The 19,131-nt window shown below is 38.3% G+C and overlaps 1 long non-coding RNA gene across 1 annotated transcript in view; it reads left to right on the forward strand.

The window, feature by feature from the left end:
• The window catches only part of LOC138061123 (uncharacterized), a 117,696-nt gene that overhangs the window by 28,645 nt on the left and 69,920 nt on the right, over nucleotides 1-19,131 (forward strand). Inside the window, exon 2 of the long non-coding RNA XR_011134770.1 lies at nucleotides 18,265-18,355. This is a non-coding gene — a long non-coding RNA (uncharacterized lncRNA). The remainder of the gene's footprint in view (nucleotides 1-18,264; nucleotides 18,356-19,131) is intronic.

A 19,131-nucleotide genomic window follows, 5' to 3' on the forward strand; every position in this document is an offset into this window, starting at 1 on the left:
TTGTGTCCTTATGGGACAGAATGTTTCTGCCAGGTTTTCTTTCAAACCAATTACCTGTTAGAGCGCTCTAGAGAGCAAATAAATGTTACACAGTCCCCCTGTGTCCTCATGCTGTGTTTTTCTTCCTGATCTTTACAGGAGTCTCCCAAACCAGACTGATGCCGTAGGCTTCAAGCTGAGTGGTTGTCTCTGACTTCCCCTCATTTCTGCCTGTATCATCTGTGCTCTGGGAAAGTTCAACCCATCCCAGGGAAGGTGCAACATCCCCTTTACCTGCCCCAATTTGCAAGTAAAGAGGAGGCCTTTTTCTGTAGTGACCAGCGGCATCTTTTTAAAGGAATATAACATAAAGTAATTAAAATATGTAAATCGTATACCATCTATCACAGCACTGTCTTCTGTCTGAAAAATATTTTTCTCAGATTTTTTTTTTTCCGTTGGGGGCAAGAAAGAAAATATATTTTGACCACTATTTTAAACGAATTTCAGAATGCATGAAATTGTCTGTGTAAACTTTTCCTCTCTTAAACTCAAACTTTTGTAAAGTTGAATTTGCTTTTGTTTCTCTGAGCTGACGTTCTCCCAAGCTATTTCTTTAAATTTTTACGTTGTAAATTTTTTGTGGCATTGCTTATATTGGTCAAGATTAATGTAATGTGGCTTTTATAGATTTCAGAGTAACCAGACTTTTGTCAGGATATGAAACCGTTGATATGCAGATGAATTGTAAACTAAAATTGTGATCCCACTCAGTTAATGGCTGTGATTTTGTTTTAGATTTTCCCGATATTGCAAAGTCTATGCAGTGCTGTGGAAGAGGTGTTTCTTTCATGAGCTGTTCTCATGTTCATGTAGTGTTCTTTGCTTGTATTCAGTTCAACTCTTCAGTGTGTTACAATTAGCCCAGTGTTTTGAAATGGTGTATTTAGGCATCTCCAGGAGTTATAACATTTGCAGAGTACTGTAATTTCAAAGTAGTGCATAATGTAACTTCCTATTAATCAAAATTGCTTTTCCACCTTTACATGTCTGACTCAAAGGACTTGTATAAGGCTCCCCACTTAGAGTATTATACAGTTTTATGCTTTTTTGTTGTTAGTAGGTGAAATTGAAGGATAAAAGAGTGGTCCTTAGACATTTAATGGTTATTGTTATCTTAAATCATGAGTCCAGTCTGCAAAAAAAACAATGCCTCAGACTTGTTGGCATGTCTTCTGGTTTTTGAGCCTTTATGGGCTTTGACTTTTCAAGTTGTTCTCTGAATTTCATGACCAAAAACATCTTAATAGAAAACCTAGGATTCCTGGTAGCTACATGAGTCAGCAGCTGAGGATGAAGAGAAAGGCCAAATTTTGTAAGTCTTCTGATAAAAGCCTGAGTTGGTAGCATTCTATTCAGTGTACATCATTTGTGCCAGGCTATCTAGCCTGAGGGTTGAACGTTATTTCAAAAAGGACAAGGGGCTCACAATCGATACCTCTGGGCCAACTGACTGCCCTGCTATGCTCCCTGGGCTTGATCCGCTTCCCATTCAAGTTGCTGAAAGTTCCCCATAACTTGAACAAGTGTGAGATCAAACTCCTTAGGTGCCATTCTTGCGCAGAATGTAACTGGAACAGATTAGAAGGGGTAGCCTCTTTGAAATCTTGAAGAGGTTTTAATTTTTTTCCTCTTCACTTCAACAAGTCCGGGTAAGCAGGTATTTTTAGATCCACGTCAGTTGAAAGAGATTGGGTTTTTTTGTTTTTTTATTTGTTTTTTTTTTCCTTCTGAGAGTGGAATCCAAGATATCTGCTCTTAATGTATGAAAGGACAGCGTCTTGGTATATTGCCTGGCAGAGGAGGGGTAAAACTACCCTTCGTATCGACTGTCATGGAATGTCCTCAGAGGAACTGTAACATGCAGTCTATGCTGTTGTTGATTGCTGATGAATCTGTATGTCAGTTACAGCATACCATCAACGATGGTGGAAAGTAATAAAGTATAGGATTTTTTTTGAGTTGCATCAGTCAAAATTCAGTTTAAATAATAACGAGAGGAAAATATTTTACTACTATGAAATGGTTCGCTCAGTACTTCTGTCTTCTGTTCATGTGAGCAGAGGCAATCTGGCTAGTTGCCATTGTTCACAAGCATGAGATGGTTACCAATAAACATCAGCACTTGCTAACAGTTGTTAATGTAGATTACCTTGGAGGTTTATTAGTGTATTAATAAAATTGTGGTACATAAGTGCTGGATTTTGCTGCCCCTGCTTGCATTCAGCTGAACTTTCCTTTGTTGTTGCTTTTTGAAATCCTTATGGACTACATAAGCAATGAAGCTCAACTTTTGTTAGACCCAATTCTAAAACTGCCTCTGTGATAAATGTCGGCATCCTCTACCTGTCTAGGTAGAGACTATAGCATTTTGTTCTTACCCTTCAGCTAACATTTGCGTTAAACAAGATGGCATGCCCTTAATCTACTCCACATGCATCCATTCCCTGACAATATTTATATTTCTATCTCAGAATGATTCTTTAATATCTTTCTGTAACATTCATTTTCATCTATTCTTTGAGAGAGAAGAGAACAAAATTTCTTTGCATTTGGGTTAATTAAACCATTGGCCAATATCCTGCATAACAATGAAGGAAAAGTCTTTACGTCACTGCTTCCAAATGCCAGTGCTTGCTGCTGTGTCTCATATAGCCAAACAATTTCTTGATACATAAAAAGCCTTTTGGGATGCAGTGAACTTTGCAATTGTAAATTGAAAAGGTTTTAGATTTGCATAGAACATCTTACAACTAGATTTCCGCTCAAAAAGTGTTCAGAGACTAAGCAAACTGGGAAAGGCATTTGTGTTAAGGTAGCCCAAATAAACTGGACCAAATTTCTTCATCGCCTTATTTAACACTTTTATTAGTGGAACACAAATAATGCATTCTTTGATCTACGCATGCTATTCAGAAAAATCTACTTTATGGAAAGAGAAAGACTGTATTCAATTGACTTTTTGTACTAGCTTTATGAGGTGTCAGCAGATAACCCTATGCTGCATTTCATTCGTCCATAAATAAATAAAGGAGCTGAAAAGAATTCAAAAGAAGTTTTAGAACACTTCTTTTTCTGGTAGTAGGTGACTAGGAAAAATATAAAGTAGAAATGCATGAGATATCTCCTTTGATTGCATAGCAGTGTATTTGGGCTGCCTGGACACTTAGCTAGAGGTGCACATCCAGGCTGATGTACCTGACCGTATCATACTGCCATCTACACAAAGTCTTTCTGCTTTGTCTAAAGATGGGTACTTCCTAAGCCTGCAGGTCCTATTTCAATTCCTGAGCTAAGCTGCTGTTTGCTTTTAGCTGCAGAGCGTTAGTCATGGTTAACTGGGTGAGTGTTTTCCCCCAGCAATTTGACAATTCTCTGTACCCCTAACTTCTGACATCTTGGCGCAACTACTTTGCCTCCTCCATGCATTCTGTTCAGAGGTATTTTTATTATTTATCTCAATCCTTCACTTTTCTTGCATATTATTGCAGACTGCCAGCAGGTAGCATGTGCTGCCAAATGAGCTAGCTGTGAAGAAAAGCATATGGAAAGCCTTGTAAAAACAGAGGGAATAATCTCAAGACCACAGTTTTAACAATACCAACAGTATGTACTGCTATGAAGCTTTTGTGCAGTAGCTGTTTTCACTGGAGATTGATCAGCCTTGGCTCTAGTGCTAGGAGCTAATGAATTTTTTTTTTTTTTTTTGAGCAGTGTGACCAGTGTCGTAGCTTGTAGAAGGCGCTGTCTTTTTCACTTGTTTAACTGAACTTGGCAAGGTGCCTGCCTGCAGGCATCCTGCTTTACACATAGAAGGTGTATAAAGAAGAATTTTCGATTAGTTCTTTTAAAATTACAATCCTATCAAATTACAAACCTATATATTTAGTAATGTGTTTCAGAAAATGTCATTGGAAAATTCAGGTGATCTTTCTTGAGACAAACTGCAGTGATCACTGTAGATACAGGAGTCAGGAAACTTGAACTCTAGTCCAAAGTACTGCTAGCCATATTTACTTGTACTATGTGTGAAAATTGTGGTTTGATGATGGAATAAATACTCAGTTCATGACAATCACTTTTTTAGAAAGTCATGCATTCTGTAGGGTGTGATAGATGGACTTTGATTTAAACAGCCTATGTGTAGTCAAATTTAGTGAGTTCCATATTTCATCTTCCACTTCACCTGCTGTGGTCACCTGAAGATGCCCAGCAAGTGATGAGAATGTCATTCACTCCAAACACATTAGCTGGATTTCTCTGGGGTTGTTTTTGTGTCAGTTTGTCTTCCACTTAGAACTAGGACGACTGGAACATGACTCTTGCATAATAGCTTCACAGTGTCTTTTTTTGTGACCACATTAATGTAAAGTATCGCTTATTGGTATCTGTGCCTAAATTTTTGGATTACAACTTTATAAACCAGAAATAAAATTCTGATATCACCTCCAGCTATTAGGCTAGCCCAAGAACTGGTGTTTGCCAATGGCTATGGTTACCTGCTGAAGGTGCTGTGTTTGCAGGGTCTATTTCTTGGAAGCTCTCCAGGGCTGAATGGCCATTGTTTTGCAAAGGATCTATTTGTATTTAAAGTTCTTTGTTCTTTTCGTGTTGATGAGTGGTTGGTAGAAAATATCTTTGTTATAATGGCTGTGGGGTGGATTTGTAGTGTTCAAGTACTGAAATCATCAAATGGTTGACCAACGATCATGTTGTTCTGAAGTTTGTCTGGTTTTGCTCCCCAGACTCTTAGGAGATGATGACTGTTAACTCCTTGAGAAGCACAAATTTTAGTTGAGCAACTTAGTGGATAGGGTAACTTTTCAAATCCATCTCTAGTTAGACCTTTATTAGTGGCATATTGGGCCCTCTAACCGTCCTTCCTGTCGTTTGTGGGACCTATTGTTCCTGTACTAAAATGTTTTGGAATATTTTGGAATTTCGGAATGGAAAGAACTTGTCTTTGAATTGGCTAACTCAAAAAATGATTTGGGACCCAGGACTGTAAACAAACATTTCATCAGGAGTCAAGCCCAAATAAAATTATGAGTTAGTGTCACTGTAGCCATAACTTTAAATGGTAATGTAAATAGATGTGGAAATCACAAGACTGCTGTTAGTTTTGCATCTGCAGAAGCTCAGTTGATGAACTTCAAAATGGAAAAACAGTGTGATACCAAAAGGCAACAAGCAAATCCTGAATGTACCAGTCATGATGAGAACATTTATATTTTGCTTGTTCAAATTGATGTAGGCAGCAATGAGCTCCTAGATCTGGCTTCGTAAGTAACTCTGGCCTTGCAGGTCTCATGCTTGCTCTGGAGAGGGAGTCTTGCAAGAGGCAGGCGTAGTCATTCATAGAGGTTTTAGATGTAATTGCAGTAAACTCTTTCAGACAGCTCTTATCTTTTCATTCTATCTGATTTTCAGTTATGTACTCCTGCACTGCCCTGCAAATGTAAAGTGTGCAAATGACTAAGTGATCAATGAGCTGAAAGGGGTGTAGAATGATCTAGGTGGAACTTTCTCAAACTTTTCCCAGGGGTGCACGATAAAAGAATGAGAAGCAAAAGACAAACTAGAACATGAGAAATTGCAAGTCAATGTAAAACTTTTTTTTTTTTTTTTTTTTATCCATGAAGGAAGTCAGCCAGTGCAGCAGGTACCCAGACAGGTTTTGTAACATCCAGTCTTGGAGGAAATCAAAACTTTTGGAGCAGCCTGTTATAATTAGACCTGCTAGGGGGAAGGCTGGGGGAACAGCTCTAGCTGACCTCTGGAGGACCATTCCGACCAGAATTATTCTGTGACTTCCTGACACCTAGTGGGCAGTTAGGTAACATGATATAAGCCATAGCAGAGAGGGTAGGTCCTGTAAAACAAAAGTTGCATTCTTGATTGTGCTCTTGTAAAACAAAACTTATTCCAACAGTCTGCTTTACTGGTACCCACACCTTGCAATGTATCAATAAAGAACCAGTTCTCCATCTAGTTTGGTTTGTCTGGTTTCTCTTCTTTTTCTTCTTTCAGAGTCCAGCAAATATAGTCAGTGATAATTTTGATTATCACAAGGTGATGTTCTTGGCAGCTCAGAAAAGAAGAGAGAGTTTTATTTGGCAGGTTGCAGTTCAATGCATATAAAGTTCAGACATCTGAGATAGTGATTAAAAATGCACAAAAAACAGTGAAACAATAGAAAATAGAGAAGAAATGTTTAGCTGGCAAGTATTACTAAGCGAGAATTTCATGGAGGTCAGTACTTCGACCTCTTTTGTTTCCAGCTGATGTCAAAGACTTAGATGTGGAGAATAAACTAATTGAATTTGCTGATGCCACAAAATCAAAAATTGAGGTCACGGCTGAACAGCAGGTAAAATTCAGAAAGGATTTAGATCTGCTGTTTAAGTGATCTCAAAGAGAGCGACTGAAATTGAATGTCTACAAATGGAAAGTAATACACATTTAGCTTCAAAATAAGTTTGTGAATACGAATTAATGGGATTGAACTAGAGTGGGTGAAAATTGAAAGCGACTTTGAAGTAATAGCTCATATGCAGGTGCTGTCAGGCCTTGTGACGAGGTGGTGGTGTGCCTTGGAATGTCAAAGAGAAAAACCGCACAACTTCCTTAGCGTTTATGAAAGAGCCTCAAGAGAGCTAGTGAGCTTCATCAGAGCAGTGGTGAGAGCAATGCCATGACTCAGCTTTCCTTCCTTGCTTGCTAAAATAGATTCTCAGTTACTGTTAGTCAATGGAGTGTCTATAGGAACCCAAAGAATAATAAAAAAAATACACCTATTACTGAACAGAAAGGAATATTTTGACAGGGAATTGTATTGAAGACAGTCCCATCTTGAGTCATTGTTGAAGGAACTCCTGTAGGATTGGAGCAAGGACTATTCCCCCACTTTAAAAAGATTCTGTGCCATGGAAGCAAACTGCTTTAATCAGAGCCTTCATGGATTTTCAGAAATTCCTTGGGAGCAACCTTCCTTGCATCTCTGAAAAATGTTCAGTTTCTTTGGACCAAATTGCTGCAACATGCCTGCTTTTATGCACCTAATACATCTTTAGTCCATATTTTGTTTTACAGTATCAAAGCAGAGTAGAGCTCTTGAGATGAGCTCTCTCCTAAAGAAGAAAAAGCAACATATTATGCTCAGGAGTTTTACTCTTGCTGTGCTCTGACAGCAACCTGTTTCTGTCAGAACTTGGCACAGCGCTGGTGCTTCCTAATAGATAGCTATTGTTGAAGCCCTTGTCAATGGTCAACAAGTTAAAAGCTTAGTGTTCCTGACATTGTCCAAAAAAGTGTTCTCTTACCATTTTTGAAGTAATGTGCTACAGCTTATACAATTTAGGCAACTTTGGTGGTTGCTCAGTACTATGCCTTGCTCTTTGGTTACCTTACCAACACAATTACCTCTGCAGTTGAAAGAAGCTCCTAGTTAAAAGTAATTTAGGTTTGCCCCATATATTTCAATTGGAAAGTCATACCAGAACATCATTGCACTGTTTAGGTCTTCAGGTATTAACGTAGTTTTGGTTATTTACTCCATTGTTAGAATTGCTTCAGCCTAATCTGTTAAGTTAAATGACTCTCTCATTTTTTCCTTTCTGCCTGTCTGTCCAGGGCCATTTACTTACCTGCTATGTTGATAAGGGCAATTAAATCCACTTTAGCCTTTATGTTCTGAGGTTAAATGAGAGATTAAATCTCTTTTTTTTTTTTTTTCTGCACCTCTCCTGATTTCTCCTATGAACATAGGTTCACCAACATATCAGTACATTGTACAGTAGTCACTCCTATCTTCTTATCTTTGAAAAAATGAGATACTGTCAATAATCTCACAATTAATCTTTATTATCTTATCTTATAATCATTATGGCAACACCGAGATAGCTACTGGAAAACTTATGAAACACTGTTACTGGGTGTCCTCATGCTCAGTTATTCCATGTGATGAGTGTCTGCTCTGTTGCTGAAGCTTGTGCCCAGAATCATGACTTTACATTTTGAAGCATAAAACTAAATTCCATTTGTTCCTATTCCATTTCTTGTGGTCATTCAATCTGTTCTGTATAACGCTCTCCCTGTCCTCTGATTGCAGCTCCCAACTTCATCTCACAAAGTGCTTCTTGTTTTGGTGCTCAGGTCAAGTAAAAGTATTACACAAGGCCACTGTACATCTCTTCTTTGATGACCACCACCTCTTTCTAGCTTGGTATTTCCATTCAGCACAGGGCCTCACAGCTCCGTGTTGACCGAGGTGAACATGCCTCTGTAGTTTATGCTCACCCAGTACTCCTGCTCCTCTTTTATGGTTTGCAAAACCCAAGGCAAAGTTGCTGGCCATATTTGCCACTGTATTGGAGAGAAGGTTGCAGATAAAATGCAAATATCCAGTGAGTTTTAAGAGGCAGGAAATTGATATCTATGATGTTCCTTAATATCTGTTGCTGTCATAGAAGCCAGTAATAAGCTTTGTAAGCTGTCTGGTAGTTTATCAAAGATTATATGGTATGGTAGAAGTTGTAAATTTTCAGTAGTGGTTTGTGTGGGGTTCCCCCCCACCACCCTATGCAAAGCTTCAAAAGCATGTTCATTGGTTGGAACTTTTAGCTTGCAGGAAACCCTGCAAGCCACACTTTTTGTTTCTCACATACCCAGATTTTTTTCTTCTGAAACGTTCAGATAGTGCCTTAAACTGGGTATGCAATGTTCATCTCTTATCATGGTGAGGAGAACCAAATGTTTGTGTTGCTGATGAACAACTCAAGCATGTCTAAAATAAATTCTGAAATGAAATAAATTCTGCAAATCAAGGACACAGATAGAATAAGTAATAGGCTCTTGAATTATGATACTTCATTAGCCCTCTGAGATATGGTGGGACTGTCAGTAATTACCTGGAGAAAGCACAAGTGCTTGGAGCTGTTGTTCTGAAGTCACACAGTTGAACCTTAGCTCCTGTTGGTGCCTCAGGATCTTCTGTTTAATATGTGGTAGACTCATGCTTTAGATTTCTCAAGCCTTTGCAAAATATACTTTACAGCTCTTAATTGCTTGCTGTCTTTCTTTTTTCTTTTTCCTTCTTTCTTCTTTTTTTTTTTTTTAAAGCTCCACAATGGAAATGTTTTGACCCTATGTCCTGAAACCAGCTTAGAAGTTTTATCATTGTTTATATTAAAATTGTTTGGCCCTTAATTGAATTCTAAATGCCAGTGGATCTATCTGACGTGATCTCTAGTTGTGTGAGTGTTTTTCAGTCTTTAAAGTGCAATGCAGTTTCACAGACGTGAGGTAAGGTTCTGGCTGAAAAACAAACAACTGCCATCTTTGGTATGGGAGCGTGAAACTCGGGTATGGTAGATGGAGAATTAAACCTAGATCATCCCAGAGCACAGTTAGTTGCAATTTGACTCGTCTTAGTCTAAAGAAGTTTCTCTATATGAGTTTTATATTCTGCTCCTTCTCCATCTCCAGGTACTGGTTGTTCAGTAGGCAAATCCAGGGGCTAACTAGCTTTCCAGCTTCATCGTGAACAGTATATCATCTAATCCAAGTGCATGTGCATAACTTGATGAGAACTGTTCACCAGTTAGTTGTGATACATAATTAGTAAACTTCTAACTGAGCAGTCATCATCTTCTAATGAATGTTTACATGGGATGCAAATAACATTTGTGCTACTCTTCCCATTTCCTTCCATTATCCTCCCTGCTTCTCTCTGTTCCTTTGCAGTAGTGGATTATGAATCCCTCCTTGAAAAAATTCAGAGGAGTTGCAGCAGGTTAAAAAAAACAAAACAAAACCACACACACACACACAAAAACAACCACCAAACAAACCAACCCCCTCCCCCCCCCCAAATCAACCCTACCTAGGAGATGTGAAATTCTTGTTGAAAACTATTCTTGTGCTAGTTTGCAGTTGAAGGATTAGAGGGGTCAGGTTTTTTACTTGTGGAAAATCGGCACGTGGCATGACCACATGGTTATATAGCTGTTAGACTAAAGTCACTTTGGTCAGAAATGAACTCCGTGTGTAATTACTTCCCAAGGGCTGTTGCATCCTCCATTACTTCAGTAAGCGCATCTTGTTGACGTAACTAACCCGGCCAACAGTGAGATTGGTAACACGGCCAATCTCTGCCTGTGCAACTCTTATCATGCTGTAGGGCAGGAGAAGTGGATTTGCTGTTTATGTTCTGTAGGGATAGCCTGTGAAGTGGAAATGGACTGCTAGGACAGCAATGTGTTAAGTTTAGTGTGAAATAACACTTTCATGCATTACAGAGAGCATTACCTTTTCTGGGAATCTAAAAGCTGGTCTTTTTTTGGGAAGAATACTCAGTTTCTCCGCTTTCCCCTCTCTGATTGCTGACACTGCTGTATTTAGTGTATCCGTTAAGTACACGGGAAAGCTCAGTTGATGAATTTTCTAATATATTAAGGGAAACATTGCAACCATTTGCATCCTTAACACCTTCTAGGTAATTATACGCTAAAGCACCAGCCATATGCAACTTATGCAACTTTTTCTGTAGCTCTTTGTGTATTTTGCTTTTTTTTTTTTCTTAAGTGTGTCATGCTCAGAGATATGTTATATACAATTGGAAAGCCAATTAATACTTAAACAGCATGTTAAGCACCAAGATTAATGCCCATCTTACAATATGAAGTTCTCAGTTTCCCTTGTAACAGCTGCAAGTGCAGTTTGTACACAAATGTGGTGTTTTAGCGTAAATTAAGTAAGTGTAATTTTATTCTGAATGTGCCTGGGCCACTATTAAGGATTGCAGATTGCAAAGAATATTTTGAAGTACTAATCAAATACATGAGAGATGATAGCTTAAAGGATTTGATTATATATCATGTGTGTGTGTGTGTATATAAAAACATATATTTTTAAATATATATCTTGATAGATATATTCAGACTCAGTGCAGAGGGTAAACACATCCTCCATTAACCTTAAAAGAATTACATAAGCTCCCCTGAAAACAGACTTGCTGTGTAAGCATGAAGGTGTAAACTGCTTGATATTTCTTCCAGGGAGAGGGCTCAAAACCCTAAAAAATATGTTTAAAAAAATGAACTTTTAGGACCACATCCTGTGCTCGAACACAGGCAGGATCCCCTTGGAGCTAACAAAAATTGTTCACCTGTATCTCGAGTGCAACATAGGCCTCGGTGTTTGGGCTTTTCTTTCAACTTTGGAACCTGAGAATTCAGAGTCCGTAAACTGATATTCTTGGAGGCCAAAACCTCTCTTTCATCTACAGGAAAGCTGCAAAAAGAAAACAGGTCTTGTTCAATGCTATTTCCCTAACACCTCATATCTGTGACCTAAAAGGAAGCTCTCTAGATGAGGAAACTACTCTAAATTCGAAACGTGTTTATGCTTCCTGCTGCACTCCCTCCCCTGCCAACAGTTTTCCGTCAGCAGTTTATTAGGAATTGCATGGAGGGGAACACGTGTAAACTTGGTTTATGCTGTTTTAACAGTTTCGGTACTTCAGTGCATTCAGTGGATCAGCTCATGAATTTTGAAATGCAGGCTGGTTATTAAACCTTTTCAAACTGCAGTTGTTTGGCACATAACAATCTTGACCCACCCCACTGTAGATGCTGTTTTATTTAGTTTTGATTTTTCTCCTCCCCCAAACCTAAACACACCCCTCCCTCGGTTGAATGTAATATTGTGCCTCAGGTTGAGATTATGTTCATTTCCCTTTGCATGGCATTGAAAACCTGCAAAACTTTGAGTTCTTGCATGTTTTCTTGGTTTCCCTGTTGATCTAATTTTTAATTTGCGGTAAAACCATGGAGCGGGGCGAAGTTTAGGTGGATTCCAAGTGTATATTTTTCTTAAAACTGCTGTAATAAATTTGTGTATTGCAGCTCACAAACAAATTGCATTTACCTCATGTTAAAGTCCATGGAAGTTTTGTATTCCAGTAGGTAAAGACAATTTAACACTGGGCCTGTATTTTAGTGTGTTTTGGGTTTGGGGTGGTTTGGGCTTTGTGGTTTTTGTTTTGTTTCTAGTTTTTTTGCCTAGTTACTTTCATTTATATTGCACAATAACACAGCATCTATCTTGGTGTGTAAGTGTCCCTGACATACTCTTAAAAACATACAAATGTTAAACTTGGGCTGTTATGTGCAAATGCACTCTCCTTACAGGGTACCATCTTACTGCTTTTGTACTACAAAGTTTGTTATGTAAAGGAAGAAATTGTAAATATGTGCTTAGGAGCCTCCTGCTCTAGGGCTATGCTTGTAATGTCAGGTTTCCGGTACCCTTAGGTCTCTTCAGCAGCAGACGACTGGCTTCCAACTAGTGTCTGATTGCAGTTTTTGACTGCAGCGTTCATGGGTCGTGATTTGAAATTTTAAATTTTAAACTGGAGTTTGAAGTGCTTCTTATTAGCATCCTGAACTACTTCCCAATTATAAATGCTATTGTAATAAATGTGAGGCATCTGAAAGCATCAGATACCAACTGCAGGATAAATAAGCTCAGGTGTCATACCAGTGTACTTTTAAGCGCTTTCATCTTTCTGTGAATTTTGCTTTGATTGCTCTGACACCAGGTTCCAACTTTCTTACTTGGATGCTGGGGTTAAAGATGAAGAAAGGTATTTTAAATTGATAGAAGCTGATATATCTAACCCTCAGTATTTATAAATGCAAACAGTCTCTCCTGAGAGGAGAGAATCTTTAATTCTCTCTGAATCCCTGGACATCAGTGCAAGCTGCAAGTGCCAAGTACCTCTTGTGACGAAATGCAGTAAAAAGCTAGAACTCAGAAGATGTATTTATTGCTTTCCCTTTTCTCTTCTGATAGCAGAGTGTAGAATAGAGTGTCTTTTCCCTTTTATTTAGTACAATTTTCTCCCCCTCTTCTTTTATTTAGTTATTGAAAACCACCATCTAAAGCGATAATTGCCTTGATCAGTGGCAGGCTGATTTGTAGAAAGATTAGTTTGGAATTTCTAAAGTTTATCCACAGTACAACTGTGGTGAAAGCTTCCATTTCCTGCCTTAAATCTACAACCAAGAGTTCAGTCGTCTGGCTTTCTGTTGGAGTGATAATATAGCTAATATTACATATTCATTAAATACTCAGGTTTTTCAGTGTGTCGGTCCTGTTGAGAGTTATGGTGTGGGTTTCCGGCTCACAAATAGGGCTGAGAATATATTAAATTCCTGGGGGCTTTCAGGAGAGCCTTTATATTAAAATATATGATGGTTTTGTGAGCTCAGTTTTAGCTATGTTTGAACTATAGAATTTTAAAATACTCAGTGATGAGGTACCCAGCCACATTATATGGGAAAGATATTCCTGTATAGACCTGAAATACAGCAAAGTATGATGGCAGCTGTTTGAAAGTATGTACTGAAACCTCATGGTAAATGCTGCAAAATATTCTTCTCAAGAATAGCTTTTTTTTTTTAATCCCATTCTTTTTTTTTTTTTCTCTTTCTCTTTTAGTTACTAGATGTGTTTACATTGCAACAGACACATGCTGTAAAAGGAGTTCAGCAGTTCTTCCCACTGGGGTGTTTTTTAATCATTGGTCCCAATCTGGTAGTCAGGGATTATTGGTACTGAATTCTAGCTTTGACAGTTCCATACTCTTCACTGTTTTATAAGTGTGCATGCGCACAGATATACACATGTACATACATATGTGTATTATACACCATGTGTATGTATTTACATTGTGGTAGAGCTAAGGCAAAGAATAAAGGAAAAAGCAAGAAATGAAGTTTTGAATCTGGTTTCGAAAGAAGATGACTTTCTGCATAACGTACATTTCTGCTTTTGAGGGTATATGAATTGGGCATACCCCTTAGCCTTCTTTATTTCATTTGCCTTTATATAAATACAAATATATATTTAAAAAAAAGGATGGGTCTAAAATGGTGAAGTGAGGCAAAGGGGAAAAGGATGATTTCTTTCAACTGTGAAAAACAGTAAATAGTGTAATTTCTATAGTATCTTCTGTGGCACTTAAAAATGTGGCTGATTTGCAAGTTCTTTGCTTTCTGAGATAGCCTCTTGGCTAGTCTGAATAGAGAACACATTCTTAGTTGGTTGGTTTCTTCTTTTTTCCAGAGGCCATTTATGAACTTTCTTATGATACTTTGTTCTATCCCTGCTTTACATACCAATTTATAGACACAGATTTTACCTTCTTTGTCCGACTTGTGCGGACAAATGCATCTTATGGAAGTGAAGGTTAAACTACTTCTGGATAAGGTAACCAATTCAATTAAACCTATCCTGATTTCAAGAATCCTGACCCCTACCCACTCTACACCCTCCAAAAGGCAAGAGGACTTGCAGAAAGTAGAGATTTTCCTTTTATACCCTTGACAAAAGAGAAAGAAAACTCAATTTAGGTGGAATTTCTACTTCCAGTGGCCAAGCAGGGCTACTAAACCCATGGGAAGCAGCTTTAGCTGTGTCCTATAATAATGACTGTGCTGTGCTCTGTAGCTTGTTTTTTATAAGCTGCATTGTTGCAGCTCCTCAGGAGTTTTCTACATGTTTAAAAGAAACTTGCTGTATTTTAGTCCTTGCTATTTTTTATCATTGATGGTTATGTAGTAGGTCACCACTTCTTTTTTTTTTAATATGTACATACCTCTCCCCAAAAGTGTTACAGGTGACATTTCCTTTGTCTCAAGTCCTGTGTGCAATATCTTTTATTTCAAACGCAGTTGAGCATGATATTTTATTCTGAATCTGATGTGAGGGGAAAATTTAGTTTTTACAGCTCTAGCAAAGGTAATGATGAGATTTTTCATTCAAAAAGTAGAATACAAAGTACTTCATCTCAAATCATTCTTTTCTGAAGTCTAATGTCAAAGTTGAAAGAGTGGGTTCTCCTGCAGCAAACCTTTTTTTTTTTTTTTTTTTTTGCAGTCATAAACACCAGTGGTTTGGAACTTTTTCAGTTCTCAAACTCTGTTTAAAAAGAAAAAAGATGAAAGGAGACAAGAAAAGATTTTGGGTTTAAACTGGTGCTGTATTGGTAAAACGAACATGAATTGTAATGCCTCTAGGGTTGTCTTATCAGTAGTGATACTACTTGACACATTACCAAGCACTGAAATCTTTTAACTATAGTCAGATAGATGTGAAAATGTTTTTCTGAAAATATTTTCAGATAAATATAAAGGCTAGTATCAAATGTTCCCCTTCAGACTGGTTTTCACTCATTAGTTACAGTACCTATAATTACGTGTATGTAAGTTTTCACTATCAGTCTGTTTGGCATGTTACTGTTTGGCAAGGGCTGACAGAGCAACACATCAGGCTGAGACTAAGGGCGGAGTGACCATCTAATCCTTGCATCCTTGCATGTGGACAATTCTCTGCCTTTGTTGGGAAATACTTAGAAGAATTTCCTCCAAAGACTTCGGTTGTTAGCATCAGCTGATGTATTCCCCCGCCACCACCATTACGTACTTGGAATATGTGTTAAAAGATTGGTTTGATTTTTGAGGCTTGTAAAATCTAATGCAAATATGTTGGTAGAAGAAGAATTAGCCTTCAGGTACGATATTAGCTAGAGCAAGTGAGAGTGTTTTGGATATGTGGCTAAAGAGGATTGCATTTAGGGGATAAAAGTCTGGATAGGGAGACATTGAACATCCATCCTTGCTACTTCACATCTGGGAAAAAGTGAAGATATCAACAGAGACGTTCAGTTGCTTATTTAGTCATGCTAGAAGCTTAAAACAGGAAGATGTGAAGCACTGTATCCCTGAGAATCACAGTCAGTATTCCCATTTGACTGATGGGAAGGTGATGAAGAAAGAAAAGCCTAGAGATGAAGAGATTTGGCTAAGTTCATCCAGCAGGATGCTGATAAAGCTGGCAACAGGCTCCATAGCTACAGAATTAAGTGTAAATAGAAAAGATACCTAGAACAAATACCAAGAGAAAAAACAGAAATGCTTGCTAATAAAAAGACATTTGAAGCAATTGATGCTGGTGAAACTTTCTGGAGTCTTTCCTACATCACTGGAGTGAGAGGGGGTTTTGGGGAATGGTACTCTTATGTCTGTTAGGTCTATTGTCTTATGTCTATTATGACTTAGCACCAGGGATTATTGGTAATTCAGATGAATGGGAACCAGTCAGGCCAGAGATACTCCAGGTCCACATAGGACTGGTGAACAATTCTCTGAATATCTACCAAAAATATGGAGGGAGGGGGGAAAAAAAGATGGACGTTCCATCTGTTGCTAGTAGAGTATGCTAAGTAGGGTAACTAATGCATGAAATTAGCGATGGATAGTATTTGTAACTCTAGATTTGCATTATCCTCCAAACAATAAGATATCAACTTGATGAACAAAGCAAATGTAGGGTAAAATAATGTCTTTGACAGTATTTACATAGTATTATGAGCAGCCTTATCTGGCTATAATTTTAGAACAAAATTGATTATTGAACTAAAAACTGGTGTGTTCTAAATGTAGTTCTTTCTCTGCTACATGAAGGCAGTTTTTCAAAGTTAAGATCAGTCCAGAGTCCAGGTGAGGGGGTTAATTTTGTCTAGTAAAATTTTACTTCAGAATTTTTAAGAGTATTTTATTAGCTCTTCCTTCAAAATAAAGAATCTAATGCTGTTTTGCAGTCACACAGTTGCATGTTTGGTTGTAAAATCATCCTGTTGATACATAGCATCCATAACGATTAATAAAAAAGATTTTTATTTTAAGAAGCTGCAGCTGTTTAGCCTCTTTGCCTTGTTTTAGGCCCTCCAAAGACAGAGAGGTAAAAACAAAAGCTTAGGTCTGGTGATTTTTTTCTTCCGACTTTTAAAATTGCTTAATTCCTTAAATAGAGTTTCAATATCTATGTAAAGTCTTACTGGTTAGTGAACATGCTGAAAAAGCATTTTCGGTCTGTGTCCATTTTAACCTACTCTTAATAGACTCCTGAAAAATCAACATAATTTAAAAAAGCTGAAAAGGTACATACTTAAGTATGGTCTGCTTACCTCTGTATCACCTGCTATGCATTGTTCTTTATTGGAGTTACAGGAAGTTGCTGTATGATTAGGGCACCAGGTAAAGAGTGCGTCATAAATAAAGCTAATTGATTTGAGCAACGGTTTAAATCTTATGGAGTCTGAGGTTTTGCAGACTTTGCAGGCTGTTTTCAGATCTAAGAATTCATTAAAGTGGCTTTTAAGTTTGTATAGATTTTTATTTCTGTAATTCTTCCTTGGAAATAAAGAATTGGTGTGAGGGTGGATTAAGAGGCAGAAAGTGAGGATGACACTCCTGAGTGACCTGCTCCACATAAGAGAGATACCATGGCTCATTTTCATTACTGCTGCTCCAAATGGACCAGAAATGAATTGCTGGGGATTCTGCTTCCAGCCTGCAAACTCTATGGACTGGTGCCACCTCTTCTCCCAGCACACCATACGCACCTGCTGGGGTTATGTTGTGCTCTGGTGAGCATGTCAAGTCTCCTGAGTCTGAGGATTTGTTATGAACCAGCTTGACTTTAAGCAATGTTGCCCAGCTGAGTGTGAGGTTCACTCTTTTTAATTCTCTCTAATGTAATATGAACGCTTTAATTTTTCCTTACCTGATCATTTATATATTGATTGAAAATATGCATTTTTAAGTGGTGGGCAAACTCGCTCACCTATTTCTAATGAAAATAATAGCAGAAGTATTTTTGATAATAGCATTCTTCATCTTACCATGCAATAGATCTGCTAAACTGTTTTTTCGGCTAGTTGTCAAACCTGTTTTAGCAGGAAAAAAGTGTCAATAAGGGATCCAGGCCAGTGCTTCTTAGTAACTCCATACTAGATGAAGCGCACATCTAGGCTACAAGAGGTGTGACTTGTGCTCTCTGTCAGCCTATTCAAAGCAGTGTACGGTCATGAAATGATACCTGCCAGCATAAATTCCCACAGTCAGATCTTTGTGCTTTTTCTCCTCTGCTTCTAAGTGCTGATGTCCCTTGCCGTACTGTATGCTGTTCACTGTGTTAGCATTCCCCTGCTGCTATTAATCTATCAGTGAATGGACTAAAACTTCTGATGTGTGAGGTACTTTATCTAACTCTTAATCAGAAAATTCACTGATTGATTTTATTGATGGGTTTTTCTCTGGTACTCATTGTTCAGTATCATGTACCATGCTCAACTGACAGAAAAAAGCTATTTTTAAGGTGGCGGAAATCCAAGGCGCGATGACCTGGCCTCCTCCTGTGAGAACGCTTGGCAAACAGCTCAATTTCTGGCCTATCTTTGAATCGCAAGGTAGGTGGCTTTTCTTGCCTTATTTCATAAGAGAGGAGAAAACTTTCATTTACAGTTGGCTTTTTGATTTTGCAGTCGTACAGAAATATAAAACCATAAAACTCATGGGATTTGGGAAGCACTGGAGTTAGGTAGCCTGTTTTGCTTTTTGTGGAACTACTCAAAGACTGCTGAGGGACTGCTGCTATCCTAAGGAAATGGGTTCATACTGCTCCCAACATTTGGTTGTCCAAAAATACTACTCCTGTGCATCAGCAATATGGGAGACCTGTGCTGTCATGTATGGGTTCTTTTTAGCTGATGTAGGAGAGCAAGGCAACTGCACAGGCACAGAGGTCCCCACGTGAGAAGCAAAGGTGGAAAGTCTGAGTCTTGTTGGACTTGCTGCATGTGTGCTAATCTGCTTTTGTATGGTCGAATGTGCCCAAAATGCTGCTCTCCCTGGTGTCCAGAACCCCCGGGGGAATGCCCAGGGCACAAATGGTGTCGCAGGACTTCTGCTACAGTTCAGGCTCCAGGGGAAGGCTGCTAAAAGCACACTGGTGAAGACCGGTAAAGCTAATGTCATGGTGCAAGATAAACCGTCTGAGTTCAGATTGCTTGTGATGGATCTAGTGTTTTTTAAATTCCTTTCTTCATATATGCTATTCTTGTTGAAAATTTAACTTCAAAAAATGATATTTGGGTATGAAAGCATGTGCTTCTGCTTGTATTTTTTTGAAATATATATATTTGTACCTTATCTTGGGTAGCTTGCAAAGCTAGGATATTAAACA

The sequence above is a fragment of the Struthio camelus genome, chromosome 1 (assembly GCF_040807025.1).
Source record: "Struthio camelus isolate bStrCam1 chromosome 1, bStrCam1.hap1, whole genome shotgun sequence".
NCBI lineage: Eukaryota > Metazoa > Chordata > Aves > Struthioniformes > Struthionidae > Struthio > Struthio camelus.